The sequence below is a fragment of the Plecotus auritus genome (assembly GCF_963455305.1).
Source record: "Plecotus auritus genome assembly, chromosome: 7".
NCBI lineage: Eukaryota > Metazoa > Chordata > Mammalia > Chiroptera > Vespertilionidae > Plecotus > Plecotus auritus.
This window is the reverse complement of record NC_137774.1, coordinates 72,890,011-72,909,984: the sequence shown is the minus strand read 5'-3', so window position 1 is coordinate 72,909,984 and position 19,974 is coordinate 72,890,011. Positions and strand designations below refer to the sequence as shown.

Here is a 19,974-nt window from a genome sequence, read left to right as displayed (position 1 = left end):
TTTCCCTCTCTGATCTTGCTTTCTAACTATGAAATTGCTGTTTTTGTAGAGGGAATGGTCAAATATTGGCAGTTTCATATGGTTCAATTTAGTATGTGATAATCTTTTCCTTTGTTAGGTTAATGCTTTTTGTGTCCTATTTAGGACACCTTCCTCTACCTATGCCTTGTAATGTTGCTTCTGTCATAAATTGTGTCCATACATGTGTCTATTTCTGATCTCTTCGCTCTTTGTTTGTCCTTCCTTATGTCAATACTCCACTGTCTTAACCACTATAGCTTTGTAAGAGTATTGGAATCTTGTAACACAAGTCTTCCTGCTTTTTTTCTTCAGGATATTTCATAGAAAAGGAATTATGCAGTATGTGATCTTTTGTGCCTGGCTTTTTTCATTTAGCATAAGGTTCAAAGTTTATCCATGTTTTAGCATGAATTGAAACTATATTTGTTTCCATAGAAACTTCCCTTATTAAATGCCTGATTGCTTACACAGTTGTTAAAAAAGAAACAAGCCCCAAATGGAGTCACTTGTGCTAATAAGCCCATGTCACCACATCAAGACTTAATAACTTAACTGTAGCTTCAGCCCCTCTGAGGAATGTAATCTTAACCAGTCTGGAATTATCTGGTCAGCCTAGTAAGGTAATCTGCCTGCTAGATCCCCACCTTCTTTCAAAGGAAGATGACCTTGCCTGAAACAATTCACTCTTTGCTAGAATAACTTCCTGGCCCTGCCTCATTCTGCCTATAAAAGTCTTTCATTTTGTACATCTCCTCAGAGTTCCTTTTTATTTGCTAGATGGAATGCTGCCCAATTCATGACTCATTGAATAAATCTAATTAGACCTTCAAAAAAACACTTCATTCATTTTTATGGCTGAATACTATTTCATTGTATGGATAGATAATCAGTTGATGGACCTTTGGGGTGTTTCCACTTTTGGGCTATTATGAATAATGCTGTTATGAATATCAGTGTACAAATTATTGTGTGGATATATGTGTTCATTTCTCTTGGATATATATACCCAGGAGTAGAATCATTGGCAACCCATATTATAACTCTGTGTTTAGCATTTTGAAGAACTGCCAGAGTGTTTTCTATAGTGGCTGCACCATTTTACATTCCCACCATCAGTGTATGAAGATTGTATTTCTCTTCATCCCTGCTCACACTTGTTATTGTCTGTCTTTTTAATTATAGCCATCTTAGTGGGTGTGAAGTAGTATCTCATTGTGGTTTTGATATACATTTCCCTGATAGCTAAGGATGTTAAGAATCTTTTCATGTGCTTTAATGGCCATTTGTATATCTTCTTGAGAGAAATGTCTCTTCAGAATACCCTTTGCCTTTTTAAAAATTGGGTTATTTGATGTTTTATTGTTCACCATAAGAGTTTACTATATACTTCCTCTCCAGGAATTCACAGCAATATCACATTACTTTACTCTTCTGTCTCCTCTTGCTTTACCTTCATAACAGGCGTTAATTTGTGAGTTGATTAATTGGTGCATCAACTCATCTATTCACTTATATATTTATTCAACAGATATTTGATTGCCTAAGTTGTGCCTTTGCTATTTCTTTGCCTTCTTAGTGCTATTCTGGAAGAGCTAGCTCCTACTGCCATGTTTGGCTGGTAGCACCATCTTCTTGAAGACTCTAGGTACTTTACCTTGAGAGCATTTGTACCAGTCTGAACCTCACATCACCTGATGTGGCACCTTCTCAGGGACAGGCATACCTCAAGAGTCTTACATTCCTGCCCTCACTCCCACCAAACCAAATGGGTCCCCTCCCCTAAAGTCTACTAGTATAAGTAGGTGTGTCTATTTTTTCTTCTTTACAGAAGTTTGCCTCCTTTTGGTAATGTCCAGTCCCTTCACTTTAGTTATGGGTTTTCTCTTCTCTCTTCACCAACTTTATTCCTTTAGCTAACTTCCTTTTCGCACATCTTTTCTTTTTTTTAAAATCCTCACCCAAAGATATGTTTTTATTGATTTTAGAGAAAGGAGGGGGGTGGTGAGAAAGAGAGAGAAACATCAATCAGTTGCCTCCTTTATGCACCCTACTGAGGATCGAACCTGCAACCTAGGTATGTGCTCTGACTGGGAGTCAAACCCTAAATCTTTTGGTGTATCGGACAATGCTCCAACTGAACCACCAGGCCATGGCTTCCTGAGTCTTTAATCCTTCACCTCTCCTGGACCATTCCATCAGGCCACAGCATTCTCTAGCATCTCTGCCCTGTAGAAGTCCTCCAAGGTACCTCATTACCCATTTCTCTGCCATACTCCATGTCCAGACTTCTCTAAAGAATTGACCACAATCCTTTTCTTGACTTCACCACTCACAAGTCAGCCCACCCAGGGTGGCCTGTGCCACCACCACCACCCCAGTGCATCACTACTTGGCATTGTACTGCCGGTCTTCATCCTGTTTGTGTGACTGTGACCTCCCTTGTCCTCGCACTTCTTTATTTGATCCCCTCCCCCACTGTTTCTTGACAGTGAAGGTCCTCAGGCTTATTTTCTGGCTCTCTCCTTTATCATCCTCTTCGTGGGTGGTGGTAGTGACATCCCATCTCTCGCCTATATCTTTCTGAGTGGGATGATGTGGCTGCCTCACTGAAATCTTCTCTTAGGAATTTCACAGGCATCTTATCTCAAAGGGTCCAAAACTGAGCTTCCCATTTTGCCCTCCAAACCTTTACCTCACCTGGTCTTACCCAGTAAATGTATCATCATCCATTTACTGAAGGCAGAATCTGAGGAGTTGTCCTTGTTCCCTTACCTCACCCCCACATCAACTCTACGGGCACATCCTGTCAGTTCTGCCTGGATGTTATATCCTGAATCTGTCTGCTTCTATCCTGTTGTCACTCTAGGCAGGGCCACTCTTACCCTTGGCCTGGACCATAGCAGCAACCTTGGATTGAGTCCTTGACACTACTCTCCAAGCCTCCCAAGCCATTTACCACCTACCATTGAGTGGGTTTTTAAAAAAGCCAGCCAGCTATGTGGGACCCTGAATAAGATCCTGGAACTGAAATCAGACCCCCCCCCCAAAAAAAAAGGTGAAATTGGAATAAAGTCTAGTCGAGTTAATAATGTATTGGTATGAATTTCCTGTTTTTGATTATTTTTCTGTGCTTGATGTAGTACTGTAAGACATTAACATTAGGACACGTTGGGTGAAGAATATAAAGGAATTCATTGCATAATATTTGCAACTTTTCTGTATGTCTAAGTTTAATTCAAATTAAAAAGTTCTTAAAAATTAAAATGTGAAAAAAGAAGATAGGATTGTGTGTACTCCCATGCTTAAAACTCTACTGAGGCCCTCCACAGGCCTAGCACATAATTCAGAATGTTCTTGATGTTGAATGCCACACTTACTTCTTTACTTTGCTTTAGCAACGGTGGCCCTCTTTCAGCCAGGTGAAGACATGACGATCTTTTCCACACACACCGACCTCTCCATCCAGTGTTGATCTCCTCAGACCCACAACCTTGATCAGCTCCTTCTCACCAATGATGTCTCCACTTCAACACCATTTTTTCTTCAAGGTCTTCCCTGACTCCCTTATCCAAACTAGCTCCCTACTGACTATTGTTCTTCGTTGCAGAAACCTTTAGTTTTCTTTATGGTCCTTATCCAAAGCTGGTGATTAGTGCAGTTGTTTATGCTAGTTTCATGGAGTCAGTGATGTGAATGTCATGCTCATAGTTTTATCTTAGTGTCTAGCCTGGTATATAACTGGTGCTCAGATTGAATCAATAAACAATTCCTTGTTCCTTGTTGTGTAGGAAAAGTTTACTGTATAATTCATTCTCCGGAGAAGTTCCAGTATTTGTAGTGCTTCATTCTGCCCTTCCTTGATGTTTATGCTGTTTTCACATGGACCACTAGTGCAGAGATGTGACTCAGTTCTTCACGTATTTGAATGCCCTTTGTGCTAGGTGTTCATCTAGGTACTGTAGGTACTAAGATTAGTAAGACATAGTCAAATAGAAGGTATTATTATAATTTATAATAGGCTACCCTCAATCTAGGCAGATTTCAGGAGCTCATTATCTGTTGAAAGAATGAATAGAATATGTTAAGAAATCATTTTCTTTTAAATTGCTGCAGATACTAGTATACACACCTCATACGTTATATTTACCATTACATCATAGACATACACATACAGCCTTGGGGAATCTTCAGTCTTTCAGATATCCTCAGACTGTTTCTCTCTTGGGAAGGAAAAGAATGGGCAGAGAACTATGTGATTTATGACCTCTCTTAGACCATGGGGCTCTGTTCCTGCCATGCCTTTGACAGGTACCCACTGGAGAGTATCCTAAGGTGGCTTGATGAAAGGCTATGCAGAGGGGTGTTTGGGAAATTGTTAAAGGTGGGTTTATTTTGTTAATCCTCACTCGAGGATATTTTTTCCATTGATTTTTAGAGAGAGTAGAAGGGAGGCGCGCGCACGAGAGAGAGAGAGAGAGAGAGAGAGAGAGAGAGAGAGAGAAGAAACATCAATGTGAAAGAGACATGTCGATTGGTTGCCTCTGGCACACATCCCCAGTGAGGCCCAGGGATTGAACCTGCAACTCAGGTACATGCCCTTGACTCGGAATCAAACCTGCAACCCTCTGGTGCACAGGCCTATGCTCTAACTACTGAATCAAGCTGACCAGGGCATTAGAGGTGTTTTTTATGGTCTCGGTGATTAAAGATTATATTTTGTCCATGAATTTAATTTCATTCAAGATGGTACAAAATTGAGAGACAAAAATCACATAATCATATCAATCGATGCAGAAAAAGCATTTGACAAAATCCAACATCCTTTCTTGATAAAAACTCTCAGCAAAGTAGGAATAGAGGGATTATACCTCAACATAATAAAAGCCTTATATGACAAACCTACAGCTAACATCATACTCAATGGGTAAAAATTAAACTCATTTCCCCTGAGAACGGGAACAAGACAGGGATGTCCACTTTCATCATTCCTGTTTGATATAGTACTGGATGTGTTAGCCATAGCAATCAGACAAGAAGAAATAAAAGGCATCCAAATTGGAAAAGAAGAAGTAAAACTGTCCTTATTCACAGATGACATGATACTATACATAGAAAATCCCAAAGACTCCATCAAAAAACTACTAGACCTAATAAACGAATTCGGCAATGTAGCAGGATACAAAATTAACACCTAGAAACCTATGGCCTTTTTATACACCAAATAGAGGCCCGGTGCATGAAATTCATACGCTGGGGGAGGGGGGAGGGTGTCCCTCAGCGTATCCTGCACCCTCTCCAATCTGGGACCCCTCGGGCAATGTCCAACTGCCACAGGGATTGGGCCTAAATAGGCAGTTGGACATCCCTTTCACAATCCGGGACTGCTGGCTCCCAACTGCTCACCTGCCTGCCTGATTGCCCCTAACCGCTTCTGCCTGCCACCCTGATCACTTCCTAACCACTCCCCTGCCAGCCTGATGGACGCCTAACTGTTCCCCAGCCAGCCCGATGGTCCCCAACTGCCCTCCCCTGACAGCCTGGTTACCCCCAAATGCCCTCCCCTGCATATTCCGTCTTTATTAGATAGGGTTTTTTCTTTAACATATTGGACAGTGTACCTGCCGTGGTCTTGACAAACCAGTAAAAATGTAAACCCAAACTAAAAGTGTCATAAAATAAACTCCTTAAACAGGAATTTCATGAGACCTTGGAAAGGTGATATCATGTGGTTATTTCTTCCTTTTTTCCTTCTTTTCTTTTTCTTGATGTTTCATCTTTTGTCCTTTCTTTCTTTTCTCCTTTTATTCCTTTTCTGTCCTCTCTTTCTCTTAACTTTTCCGTTAGTAGAATCGTCAGTACTTGAATCTGTCTTGCTTCCAGAAGACGAAGAAGAGGGAAACACACCGTCATCTGAAGAAAAAGATGATCTATGTTGGGATCGGTGGTGTTTCTGGTTTAGCTCTTTTCCCGATTTGTTTGTCATTTCTGCCAGCCCCGGCATCTTCAGGACTTGTGCGTGGGCACTTCTTATTCATGTCTACAGAACCTTCCTGCCTTGGTGAAAACTATAGGGGAAAAGGCCTTCCTGGGTGGGCTCAAGCCCTGCCCAAGGTGCTGAGGAACCAGGGTGGGGAGCACCCACCACCGCCCTTGCAGAGCCAACCTCCAGACCTCGGGGTACTCTCCAGTAATGTAACTGCAATGTCCCCGTTTGCCTTCAGAAATTAGTTGTAAGTTACTTCCGATGTGAAACCCTACCTCAGACATTTTCTTTGCAGTTTCTAAAGATTGTAAACAAAACCCATTTACCTCCCTAACCTGGTCAGAAGTTTCTACCCAATGGGAGAGGTTTGCTGGGCAACATCACCCAGATATCACCCCCCATTTCTAATCACTCTGGGGGCAAGGGAAGTTCCAAGGCTATAGGTGTGTGTGTGGGGGATCACTCCATGGGGGCGCAGGACCTTTGGAGGCTGACACCCCAGGCTGCCGCTGGGAGGGGATAACTCTTGGGGGCACAGCTGCCTCCCAGGCCTACACCCCCCGGCTGCGGATGGGAGCTGATCGCTTGGCGGGGGGAGGGGGGCCGCCGGAGGCGGCGCGGGCGCCTCCCAGGCCACTGCCCAGGTCACGGCTGGGAGCGGATTGTGCTGCGGGGGTGCGGCTGCCTTCCAGTGCGAAGGCCCCGGCTGGGGCTAGGAGCAGATTGGCTGGGGGGCACAGCCGCCTCCCAGGCCGACAGCCCGGGCCGCACACTGCCTGCTCTTAGCGGCAGCCCTCCCTGAGACTGGGGGACTCCGGCGGGCCTGAGAGGACTGGGTGCCACCATTTTTGTTGTGGAGTGATGGTTAATTTGCGTATTACTCTTATTAGATAGGATAATGAACTCACAAAAAGAGAAATGAAAAAAATAATCCCATTTACCATTGCATCAAAAAAATTAAGATACCTAGGAATAAACTTAACTAAGGAGGTAAAAGACCTGTACTTGGAAAACTACAGGACATTGAAAAAAGAGATAGAGGAAGACATAAACAGATGGAAGAACATACCATGTTCATGGATTGGTAGAATCAACATCATTAAAATGTCCATACTACCCAAAGCAATCTACAGATTCAATGCAATCCCCATTAAAATACCAATGGCATACTTCAAAGATCTAGAACAAACTCTCCCAAAATTCATCTGGAATAAAAAAAGACCCTGAATAGCCACAGCAATCCTGAGAAAGAAGAACAAAGTTGGAGGGATCACAGTACCAGATATCAAGCTATATTACCAAGCCACAGTTCTCAAAACTACCTGGTACTGGCACAAAGACAGACATATAGACCAATGGAACAGAACAGAGAACCCAGAAATCGACCCAAGCCATTATGCTCAATTAATATTTTACAAAGGAGGCAAAAGCATACAATGGAGTCAAGACAGTCTCTGCAATAAATGGTGTTGGGAAATTTGGTCAGATACATGCAAAAAAAAAATGAAACTAGGATCACCAACTTACACCATATATACACAAAAAAAATTCAAAATGGCTAAAGGACTTAAATGTAAGACAGGAAACCATAAAAATCCTATAAGACTCCATAGGCAGCAAAATAGCAGATATAAGTCATAGCGATATCTTTGTAGACACAGCTCCTAGGGCAATGGAGACTAAGGAGAAAATAAACAAATGGGACTACATCAAAATAAAAAGCTTCTGCACAGCAAAAGAAACCATCAACAAAACAACAAGAAAGCCCACTGCATGGGAGAACATATTTGCCTATGATATTTCAGATAAGGGTTTAATCTCCAACATTTACAGGGAACTCATACAACTTAACAAAAGGAAGGTAAACAATCCAATCAAAAAATGGGCAAAGGACCTAAATAGACACATTTCAAAAGAGGACATACAGAAGGCCCAGAGACATATGAAAACATGCTCAAAGTCACTAATCATCCAAGAGATGCAAATCAAAACAACAATGAGATATACCATCTCACATCCGTCAGAATGGCTATCATCAACAAATCAACAAATGACAAGTGCTGGCGAGGATGTGGAGAAAAAGGAACCCTCGTGCACTGCTGGTGGGAATGCAGACTGGTGCAGCCACTGTGGAGAACAGTATGGAGTTTCCTCAAAAAGTTAAAAATGGAACTCCCATTTGACCCAGTAATCCCACTTCTAGGACTATATCCCAAGAAACCAGAAACACCAGTCAGAAAGGATATATGCACCCCTGTGTTCATAGCAGCACAATTTACAATAGCTAAGATTTGGAAACAACCTAAGTGCCCATCAGCAGATGAGTGGATTAAAAAACTGTGGTACACCTACACAATGGAATACTGTGCTGCTATAAAAAAGAAGGAGCTTTTACTATTTGCAACAGCATGGATGGAACTGGAGAGCATTATGCTAAGCAAAATAATCCAGTTGGAGAAACATAAATATCACATGATTTCACTCATATGTGGGATATAATGATCAACATAATTTGATGAACAAGAATAGATCCAGAGACAAATGGCAGGGGAGAAGGGGGGTTAGAGAGCAACCAAAGGACTTGTAAGCATGCATATTAGCATACCCAACGGACACAGACACTGGGGCTGTGGAGGCTTGCCCGGGGTGGGAATGGCTGTGGGGGGGGGGGGGGGGAGGTCAAGTGGGGAAAAAGGAGACATACGTAAAATTTTAGACAATAAAAAAAAGGAAAAAAAAAGATGGTATAGAAGGCATTGCAAATTAGGTATGTAATAAAAATGCAATAAAAAAGAGGCATTGGATCTGATGGGGTTGAGAACTCATGGTTCACCCTCTCGTTTCCATAAGGTGTTATTATGGGTCTCAGGAGAAGGAATTAAAAAGAACCAACAGGAATGTCATGATTCATGATGGTCCCCAGATGAGGTAGAGCTTGCTGCTGGGACTTGCCACTTTGGCATGGAGGCGCCATCATGCAGTGCCTTGCAGAAACTTTGGGTGTTGATGATACAGGAATTTCTGGGATATGAGCAGGGGACCAGATGTTGTTATCTGTATTTATGTTAGGAAGGCACAATATGCAAATCAGTCGGCTGCAGGGGTGAATTCCTTGACCACTGGTAGCTTGATAGCATTGGGCAGGGTGTGGTCCCTGGTACTCTCAGCAACACATCACGTGTGATTTCGCAGTGCTCAAAAGACCTGAAATCACATAGCCTGCTGTGGACGTTCAGACAGTAAATTGGCAGGAGAGAGGGGACCCTGGAGTAAATGGGATCCTTGAGGGGCAGAAGGAGAAATGAAGTTGGCCGAGGTGACTAGAGTGAGTTTACCCGCTTCTCGAATTTGCCTGTGGCCAAGGCCTCAGCAGAAGAGGCTGTACAGCAACACTGCTCCTGAAACACCTTCTCCCGCCCTGTTCTCGATGGTTTGTGCCAAATCCTATTAGCATAGTGGCTGTGTGCCTAGTTAAACATTTAAGCCCCAAGGAGTCAGAGAGAACCCCCTCCCCCACGAAATGGTAATTTGTTCAGTCATGTGTTTTACTACATGTGTTTCTTTTAATGGGTGTGAAAGATCAGAGAGTTTGGTGTCCGGTTCACAAACTGCTTTTAAATATCATGTAGTAAAATTTAAAGGGTATTAAAAAGTGGAAAATATGGCATATCTTATAAATAGTCACATTAAAAGCATTTTTAGGAACAATATGTGTCAAGCAAGGTTGATCTTTATATAGCTGGACTCTGAATTATATTTTTGAACCAATTTTTCAACCCACATTTGTTGCTAATTCATTCCTTTCCTTCCCTAAGGAAGGATCTAGATCGTCATTGTTCAATAAGGCAGCAGCTAGCCATATGTAGCTATTTAAAATTTAAGTTACAATTCAAACTATTAGACTATTCACTCATACTAGCCATATTTCAAGTCCTCAGTAGCCACACATGGATAGTGGCCACTGAACTAATAACTAGTATTATTACACATTTCCATTTTCACAGAAAGTTCTCTTGGACATTCTGGGTCTAGATTCTTTATACACTCCATAACCCACTTCCTGTATTATCTCATCACTTGCAGTTGCTTTCAGGGGTCTGATGAAAGCTTCTCCAGTTTTCTGGAACCATCTGGAACTCTCTCTTCCAGTTCCACCTCTCACACTCTTCGAAGCCCAGCTGTATATAGCTGAAATGTTAGGACCAAGCCATATTGCTGAGTGGGCCGATGTCTGTTCCTCACCTGGCCATGAGTCAACCTGATTGTGATCTCTTCCTTGGGACCCCCTGTCCATTTATTTACTTGCAAAAAGTGGCAGGTTGTTGGCCTAAACCTACAGCAGTCGAGAGGATTTCCTTAACCAGGATAATGGAGTTGTCACCTCTCAGCCTTGTTAACTTACAATTTGAAGACCTCCTCTTATATTATGTATACTTTAAATATCTTATAATTTTATTTGTCAGTGATACCTCAATAAAACTGGAAAATTAAGCTATAAAAAGAAACATACAGAAATATACTAAAATATTAACAGGACAATAGAATTATGGAAAACATTCACTTTCTATACTTCTGCTGAGGACTCACAGTATGCCTTTTTTTTATTTTTCTATTTTGGTTTTTCCATTTTAATATGTTTTTGTGCTGCCTGGCCTGCCACCTTCCCTGACTTTGATTTCTTTGACTTTTTTCAGCAACTTTTCTTCTATCCTTGAGCTCCATTCCTGATTTTTTTAACTGGTTTCCACAAATTCTATTTCTTTCTTACATTTATATTTATGACATATTCTTTCAATCAATGGTATTTTATGTTAAGTATAACTTTACCCTATTTATTTATAATATTTCTTATTTTAAATAAAACACAGAGTTCACAGTTGGTGTTAATTAACCTAATACATGAAGATTTTCTTTTTTGAATTGTGGTATAATTGTGGAAAACTTAGGAGTTTTAAAAATAAATGTCTGAAGATCATGCATATGGATGAATATGAATTAATCTCAAACATATTGCTGGACCAAAAAAAGCAACTTTCAGAAGAATACTTGTAAAATGGTGTCATGTATGTAAATTAAAAAAGCATATTGATGCTTTATATTGTTTGGCATAATATATATATATATATATTTTTTTTTTAATTTTTTTAATTTTTATGTTTTTTGAAAATCTGAAGCAATGCATAGGGAAGAGCACCATGGCAGTGGCATTCAGGATAGTGGCCCACACTGTGGGGGAGAAGGGTTTGCAATGGGGGAAGGTCCACAGGGAACCCGACCACTGCAGGTGATATTTTGTTTCTTAGGTGGGACCATGAGTCTTTGGCCTATTATTTCTTAAATGTTTCTATGTCTAAAATAATTTGTCATTGATTCAAAAATTCATGCTTATTTTAAACACAAAGTAAATAATATCTGATATAGAAAGTGAAAATAAATGAGAAAAATTTCTAATATAGAAAGTGAATGTTTTTCATAATCCTACTAGATGCTGGGTACACGAAATTCATGCACTCCGTGTGGGGGGTTCCCCTCAGCCCGGCATGCACCCTATCACAGTCTGGGAGCCCTTGGGGGATGTCTGACTGATGGCTTAGGCCCGTGGAAGTGAGAGAGGCTCCTGCCACTGCCTCTGTGCTCGCCAGCCGTGAGCCCGACTCAGGGCTTCTGGCTGATGGTGCTCCCCCTGTGGGAGCGCACTGAACACCAGTGGGCAGCTCCTGCGTTGAGCGTCTGCCCCCTGGGGTCAGTGCACGTCATAGTGACCGGTCGTTCTGCTGTTCGGTCAATTTGCATATTAGCCTTTTTTTATATAGTATTATCCTGTTAATATTTTGGTGTATTTCTTTTTTTTAAGATAATGGTCTTTTTATTGGAAAAATAAATAAAAAGACTAGCATTTAGAACTTGGAATGAACATAAATATTTCTTGAACAGCAATGCTGATGGTTATGCTAAAGTTCATAGCCACAGACTACCTCTGCTGGCTCCAAGTCATGGTTCAGAAGGTTTTAAAAACAGTCTAAAAATGCTACCTTGGTAAAAGTTTCTTTTGAAAAATTTGTGTGAATGGTGACAGCCTGATACCCATTTTAATCTAGTACAATGTAGACAACACCAAACCAATACACGTGGGCATGCCACCAGGTTGTGTCACATGGTTGGGGCACATGGAAGTGCAAAAGGACCATCCTGCTACTGGGGCTACATCTCAGACAGTTTTTCCATCACCCATTTTTCTACACACATCCTGAGCTAAACAATTTTAAATGTGTTTGCTTTCAGCAAGCCAGCTATAACAATTTATACTAACAAACTGAACTAGAACCCATTTGAATAGGTTTTGATTTTGTTTTTTCACTTTTTGTTTTTAATACAAATGCCTAATTGTGCTCAATTGTCAAGCTGCATGCATGAAAAACTGGCCAGCCCAAACACTGTATTAATCATTAACAAATGGAATTGCAAGGAGTCCACTAAGTGCTTCCTTATAATTACGGGAGTACAAGTATTTATATTGTAAAACTGGTGGGTAGCTTGATTTTTAGGGAACATGACCAGAAACCAACACATGCAGATATTTTTTGTGCATGTGGACAGAAGGTACTTTTGACATTCAATTTTGCTATATAGAAACAAAATAAGAAAATGATTTTATTTTTGTAAGAGGTAAGTAAAATACTCAATTTGATTCTTCTGGGGCAGGGAGTGAAAGTAGGTCTTCATTTTTCAGACATCATGTATGAATTCTTTATAGTTGACTTGCCCACCTCCATCAATATCTCCTTCTCTGATCATTTCATCTACTTCTTCATCTATTACGTTTTCTCCTATGTTTGTCATAACATGATGTAGTTCTGCCACACTGATGTAACCATTGCCATCCCTGTCAAAATGCCCTGTGGATTTTTTCTTCACTGTATCTTTCCTTTTTCTAGACATCATAGTAAATAATTCTGTAAAATCAGTGATTTCATTACCGCTGCATCCACTTTATTGATTATATCCTGCAATTTGGCTTCTGTTGGGTTCTGACCCAGTGACCTCAGAACAGTGCCAAGTTCCTCTGTTGTGATGGTACCATCGCCATCTTTGTCAAATAGGGAGAAAGCTTCCTTAAAATCCAGCAATCTGTTCTTTGGTCAGCTGATCTGCCATGTTGCCAGCGAAGGGAGGAAGAGAAGGATCAAGGATGGCTGCATTAGCACAGGGGCCGTGATGGGGGGGTTGCCGCTGCTGCTGCTAAGGCATGGTGTGTGCTAAGCACTGTGCCACTGCCGCTGCCACCACCCCCTGCACTGCTGTCCAACTGCAAGTAGGCATCACAGTCTGCACAACTCGCAGCACAAATGCCCTGGTGTATTTTTATATATATATACTAGAGGCCCGGTCCATGAAATTTGTGCACAGGGGTGTGTGTCCCTCAGCCCAGCCTACACCCTCTCCAATCTGGGATCCCTCGAGGGATGTCCGACTGCCCGGTGGGATTGGGCCTAAATGGGCAGTCGGACATCCTTCTCACAATCCAGGATTGCTGGCTCCCAACCGCTCACCTGCCTGCCTGCCTGATTGCCCCTAACTACTTCTGCCTGCCAGCCTGATCACCCCCTAACTACTCCCCTGCCAGCCTGATCAAGCCTAACTGCTCCCCTGCCGGCCCGATTGCCCCTAACTGCCCTTCCCTGCTGGCTGGGTCACCCCTAACTGCCCTCCCCTGCAGGCCTTGTCCCTCCCTTGCAGGCCTTGTCCCTCCCAACTGCCTTCCCCTGCAGGCCTTGTTCCTCCCAACTGCCCTCCCTTGCCAGCCCGGTCACCCCTAACTGCCCTCCCCTGCCAGCCCGGTTGCCCCTAACTGCCCTCCCTTGCTGGCCTGATTGCCCCTAACTACCCTCCCCTCTGGCCTGGTCACCCCCAATTGCCCTCCCCTGCTGGCCTGGTCCCTCCCAACTGTCCTCCCCTGCAGGCCTTGTCCCTCCCAACTACCCTCCCCTGCTGGCCTGATCACCCACAACTGCTCTCCCCTACTGGCCTGATCGCCCACAACTGCCCTCCCCTGCTGGCCATCTTGTGGCAGCCATCTTGTGTCCACATGGGGGCGGCCATCTTATGTGTTGGAGTGACGGTCAATTTGCATATTACCTCTTTATTAGAAAGGATTTTTTTAATATATTTTATTGATATTTCACAGAGAGGAAGGGAGAGGGATAGAGAGCTAGAAACATCGATGAGAGAGAAACATCGATCAGCTGCCTCCTGCACACCTCCCACTGAGGATGTGCCCGCAACCAAGGTACATGCCCTTGACCGGAATCGAACCTGGGACCCTTCAGTCCGCAGGCCGACGCTCTATCCACTGAGCCAAACCGGTTTCGGCTTTTTTTTTAAATATATTTTATTGATATTTTACAGAGAGGAAGGGAGAGGGATAGAGAGCTAGAAACATCGATGAGAGAGAAACATCGATCAGCTGCCTCCTGCACACCTCCCACTGGGGATGTGCCCGCAACCAAGGTACATGCCCTTGACCGGAATCGAACCCGGGACCCTTCAGTCCACAGGCTGACGCTCTGTCCACTGAGCCAAACCGGTTTCGGCTAGATAGGATATTTTTAAACTAAAATTTCCAACTTTATTGAGGTATAGTCTGTATATATAAAACACTAATATGTAAATAGACGGGACGGCTGAACAGCTGAACAACTAGTCGCTATGACATGCACCGACCACCAGGGGGCGTGCATGGAACATGGCAGGCGATGGCAGCAGGCGGCAGAGTGCGAAACATGGTGGGTGTCGGCCGCGGCGGGATGGTGGAGCAGGTGAGCATGGGTGCCAGACCAAGGCGGGGTGCTGGTTGCTGCCATTGGGGCGAGCTTCTGGTGGTTACTGAAAATTCTTTGCTCCCATGCACCACGGTCCTGCCCGGTGCTTGCATCCACTGCTGGCGCTCTGCACCAGCCCCTATCGCTCGGTGCCCTCACTGGGTGCAAGCGGTGGCTGCCAGCCCCTATCACCCCTGAGGACTTCTCCACCTCCCCCTGCTCCTGAGAGGCAATTGGGGCAGCAGCCACTGCTTGCACCTACTGATGGCACCGGCCCCAATCGCTCCGCACCATCAGCGGGTGCAAGCGGGGCCGGCGCCGTCAATGTGTGGGAGTGGCGGTGGCGGGAGCAGTGGCAGGAGCAGAGCTGCCAGCAGACAGGAGACCAGGGGCTGTTGCGGGAGGGGCTGGGCTGGGGCATGGAGGATGGGCCGAGACCTGCCCCTGTGTCCACCGCAGCCTCGTGGCCCACAGTTCTTTCAAGGTGCATGAATTTGTGCACTGGGCCCCTAGTTGACAAAAGTCTAAGATATTTAAAGTGTACATTGTGATTTAATATACATGTACATTGTGAAAGGATTCTCCCATCTAGTTAACACTTATGCAAAACACATCAAAAGAGAAAATCTTGATGTGAGTTAAAAACTGATTGACTTGAAAAGTGAGGAAATTCACATCCATCACCTCACATCACAACTCTTTTTTGTGTGTGTATGAGAATTTAAGCTCTATACTTTTAGCAAATTTCAATTGTATAGTACAGTGTTATCAACCATAGTCATCATGTCTTATGTTAGATCCTCAGACCTTATATTTCTGTGTTCTTAATGTAGTCAGAGTAACACTTCGTTTCTTCCCCAGATGTTAGCTGCTCTTCATGTCTTCCTTTCTCCAAATACTCATCAGCAGGTTTGGGACCTGCTTGCTGGAGGGTTTGGAACCTTCCTTCCCAGGGAGTCTGAATGTATGGGCCTTCTGCCCACTTCCGTCTGTCCTTCAGATTTGTAGCAGAGCCCCACTTTCCATTCTAAGACAAGGGAGCTTCTGAAGACTCATCCCTCTTTTTGTGAGAGGCTGTAGATTGCAGCTCCAGGTCATGTTTTCGTACAAGACACACCTCTGCATGTTGATGTGCCCCAGAACCTCCATCCCTCGTCCTCTGCTCTTAAATGGGCACTCACTGTTCACTGCCTTGGTTTTGCTTTCAGTTTTGCTTCTTTGAGGGTCTACACAGCCTTGGGCAAACTACGGCCCGTGGGCCGGATCCGGCTGTTCTATCCGGTTCTCTTGCTCTCCCCTCCGCTCCTTTACTTTGAATTTATATTAGTTCACACAAACACTCCATCCATGCTTTTGTGCCAGCCCTCCGGTCCAGTTTAAGAACCCATTGTGGCCCTCGAGTCAAAAAGTTTGCCCACCCCTGGTCTACAACATAGTTGTGATTTTCTTGAGGCATAAATTACAGCCACATGCCATGCAGTGTGAAGCTAGCGTGAGAGAATGAATCACCTAGCCCAGTGGTCGGCAAACCGTGGCTCACAAGCCACCTGCGGCTTGCGAGCCACGGTTTGCCGCTCTGTTGACTAATGAGTTTGCTGACCACTGGGCTAGCTAGTGAACTCCAGAGTGGCAGAGTGACCCCACTCTCAACTTCTCATCTATTGCCCAGCAACACTTTTTTTAAAAATATTTTTTATTGTTTAAAGTATTACATATATTAGTACATATATCTCCTTTATTTTTCCCCATTGACCTTCCCCCAGCCTCCTCTACCCCCTGTCGCATGCCCTCATCCCCCCGCCCCAGTGTCTTGTGTCCATTTGTTGTGCTTATATGCATGCATACAAGTCTTTTGGTTGATCTATTTCCCTCCCTCCCCAACACTCCCCAGCCTTCCCGCTGTAATTTGACAGTCTGTTGGATGCTTTACTGCCTCTGTATCTATCTTTTTATTCATCAGGTTATAATGTTCTTTATTTTCCATAAATGAGTGAGATCATGTGGTATTTTTCTTTCATTGCCTGGCTTATTTCACTTAACATAATGGTCTCCAGGTCCATCCAGGCTACTGCAAATGGTAAGAATTCCTTCTTTTTTACTGCAGCGTAGTATTCCATTGTATAGATGTACCAAAGTTTTCTAATCCACTCATCTGCTGATGGGCATTTGGGCTGTTTCCAGATCTTAGCTATGGTGAATTGTGCTGCTATGAACATAGGGGTGCATATATCCTTTCTGATTGGTGTTTCTAGTTTCTTGGGATATATTCCTAGAAGTGGGATCACTGGGTCAAAGGGGAGTTCCATTTTTAGTTTTTTGAGGAAACTCCATACTGTTCTCCACAGTGGCTGTACCAGTCTGCATTCCCACCAGCAGTGCACGAGGGTTCCTTTTTCTCCGCATCCTCGCCAGCACTTGTCGTTTGTTGATTTGTTGATGATTGCCATTCTGACAGGTGTGAGATGGTACCGCATTGTCTCTTTGATTTGCATCTCTCGGATAATTAGTGACTTTGAGCATGTTTTCATATGTCTCTTGGCCTTCCTTCTGTCTTCTTTCGCCCAGCAACACTTTTAAGGCTTTTAAAAACATACCACACACCCAAAACTGATTCTTCTGAGGAATGTGTAAAATAGAAAGACTGCCTCCAGTGTTGAAGTGAATTTAGAGAAATTGGAGATATCTAAGAAGATACTGTTTCTTTTTAACAATTTTTTTTGAAATTTTTAAATAAATCTTTATTCAGATTATTACAATTATTTCTCCTTTTTCCCCTCATAGCTCCCCTCCACCCCTTTCCCACCCCACCTTCTGCCCTTACCTCCCCCCCATTGTCCTCATCCATAGGTGTATGATTTTTGTCCATTCTCTTCATGAACCCCCCATACCCCTTTCCCCTTGAGAATTATCAGTCCACTCCCTTTCTATGCCCCTGATTCTATTATATTCACCAGATTATTCTGCTCCTCAGGTTTTTAATTCACTTGATTTTTAGGTTCGCTTGTTGATAGATATGTATTTGTTGTTCATAATTTTTCTCTTTACTTTTTTCTTCTTCCTCTTCTTTAAGAATACCTTTCAGCATTTCATATAATACTGGTTTGGTGGTGATGAACTCCTTCAGCTTTTTCTTATCTGTGAAGCTCTTTATCTGCCCTTCAATTCTGAATGATAGCTTTGCTGGGTAGAGTAATCTTGGTTGTAGGTTCTTGCTATTCATCACATTGAAAATTTCTTGCCACTCCCGTCTGGCCTGCATAGTTTCAGTTGAGAAGTCAGCTGACAGTTGTATGGGTGCTCCCTTGTAGGTAATTAACTGTTTTTCTCTTGCTGCTTTTAATATTCTCTCTTTGTCTTTTGCTCTTGGCATTTTAATGATGATGTGTCTTGGTGTGGTCCTCTTTGGATTCCTTTTGTTTGGGGTTCTGTGGGCTTCCTGGACTTGTAAGTCTATTTCTTTCACCAGGTGGGGGAAGTTTTCGGTCATTATTTCTTCAAATAGGTTTTCAGTATCTTGCTCTCTCTCTTCTTCTGGCACCCCCATAATTCTGATGTTGGTACGCTTGAAGTTGTCCCAGAGTCTTCTTACATTATCTTCAACTTTTTGGATTTTTTTTTTTTTTTTGCTTTTTGCTTTTTCGGTTGAGTGTTTTTTGCTTCTTTGTATTTCAATTCTTTGACTTGATTCTTGTGTTCCTCTATTCTGTTTCTGGGTCTCTGTATAATATTTTTTATTTCAGTCAGTGTATGTTTAATTTCTAGTTGGTCCTTTTTCATATCTTCGAGGGTCTCGTTATATTTATCGGCCTTTTCTAGGATATTCTTAAAAAGTCTTATAACCGTGGTTTTGAATTCTATATCCAGTCGTTTGTTTTCCTCCATTTCTTTCGTTTGTGATCTGATTCTTTGACCCCGCATTTTCACTGATTCCCTGAGTTGGTAAGTTATATATTTGTGCTAGGTTTCCAATATGGCCCAGTGGGTCTGCTTCCCCAGTTAACCTGAGGTGGACACTCTTGGTGCACCCCTTTGTGGACTGTGTGTACAGCCTTGTTGTAATTAAGTCTTTATTGTTGTTGGTATCACTGGGAAGAATTGACCTCCGGGCCAGTTGGCTGTAAGGATCAGCTGTGTCTATGCTGGGAGAAGCCTGGTGCTGGAGACAGCCCTATAGGATTAGACTTGCCAAATTGCAATAGCCTCTGTGCTCAGCTTGGATGGGGTGGAGTCTCAGTCTTGGCTTCCTGTCAGCCCCGCCCCTGCGCGCATGTGCGCTTTCAGTCCTCCGCCTTCCCCAGCTCGAGTCTCCGCCTGAGAGTCCAGACTCCCCCCACAAGAGCGTGGGTCCCCAGGGGCTCGCCTGGAACTGGGGTTCACTGCAGTCAGAACTGGGGCTCAGTGCAGTCAGAATCCTCTGACTCCCCTCCACTAGGGAAAGCCTGTGGCAACCCCCGCAGCCTTTGTGCGCACCGGCGTGCGCGCGTTCACACTTTCAGTCCTCCGCCTTCCCCAGCTCCCGAGTCTCCTCCCGAGAGTCCAGACTCCCCCCGTAAGAGCGTGGGTCCCCAGGGGTTCGCCTGGAACTGGGGTTCAGTGCAGTCAGAACTGGGGTTCAGTGCAGTCGGAGGCTTCCTTCCCCCTTCCGCCAGAGGAAGTCAGCCAGGCTCTCAGCCGCCCTTCCTCTCTGCGCACACAAAGCCCCTTTGCCGTACCTCCAATTCTCTGTGAGCTTTTCTCCTTCCTTCTAGTTGTAGAATTTTCACTCAGCCTGCTTTCCTGTGGTTCTGGATGGTGTCCGTTCTGTCTTTTAGTTGTAGTTTTGAAATTGTTGTGTGAGGCAGCAGTTTAGGTGTTTACCTATGCCGCCATCTTGGTTTCTCCTCAACAATTTTTTTAAGAGAGAGAGAGAGGGAGGAGAGAGAAACCTTGCTCGGTACACGCCCTGACTGGGCATTGAACCCGCAACCTTTTGGTGTATAGAACAATGCTCCAACCAACTAAAGATACTGTTTCTTAATCAGAAAATAGAGGTTTTAGGTTTCTTAGTTATTTGGCTTGAGCAAGTCTGCCATGGGAACAAGAAAAATGCAGTTTGGGGAACTGTTTCAATCAGTGCTCCAGCCAGTGTCAAATCACTCATCCAAAGAGAGA

General features: G+C 43.6%; 1 protein-coding gene and 1 pseudogene across 3 annotated transcripts in view; one reads left to right on the top strand and one right to left on the bottom strand.

Moving 5' to 3' along the window:
* The window catches only part of ADCY9 (adenylate cyclase 9), a 138,211-nt gene that overhangs the window by 68,050 nt on the left and 50,187 nt on the right, over positions 1-19,974 (top strand). The window lies entirely within an intron of this gene.
* LOC308254468 lies at positions 12,731-13,159 on the bottom strand (annotated as a pseudogene). The gene has a single exon. The product of its transcript is annotated as an uncharacterized misc_RNA (transcript).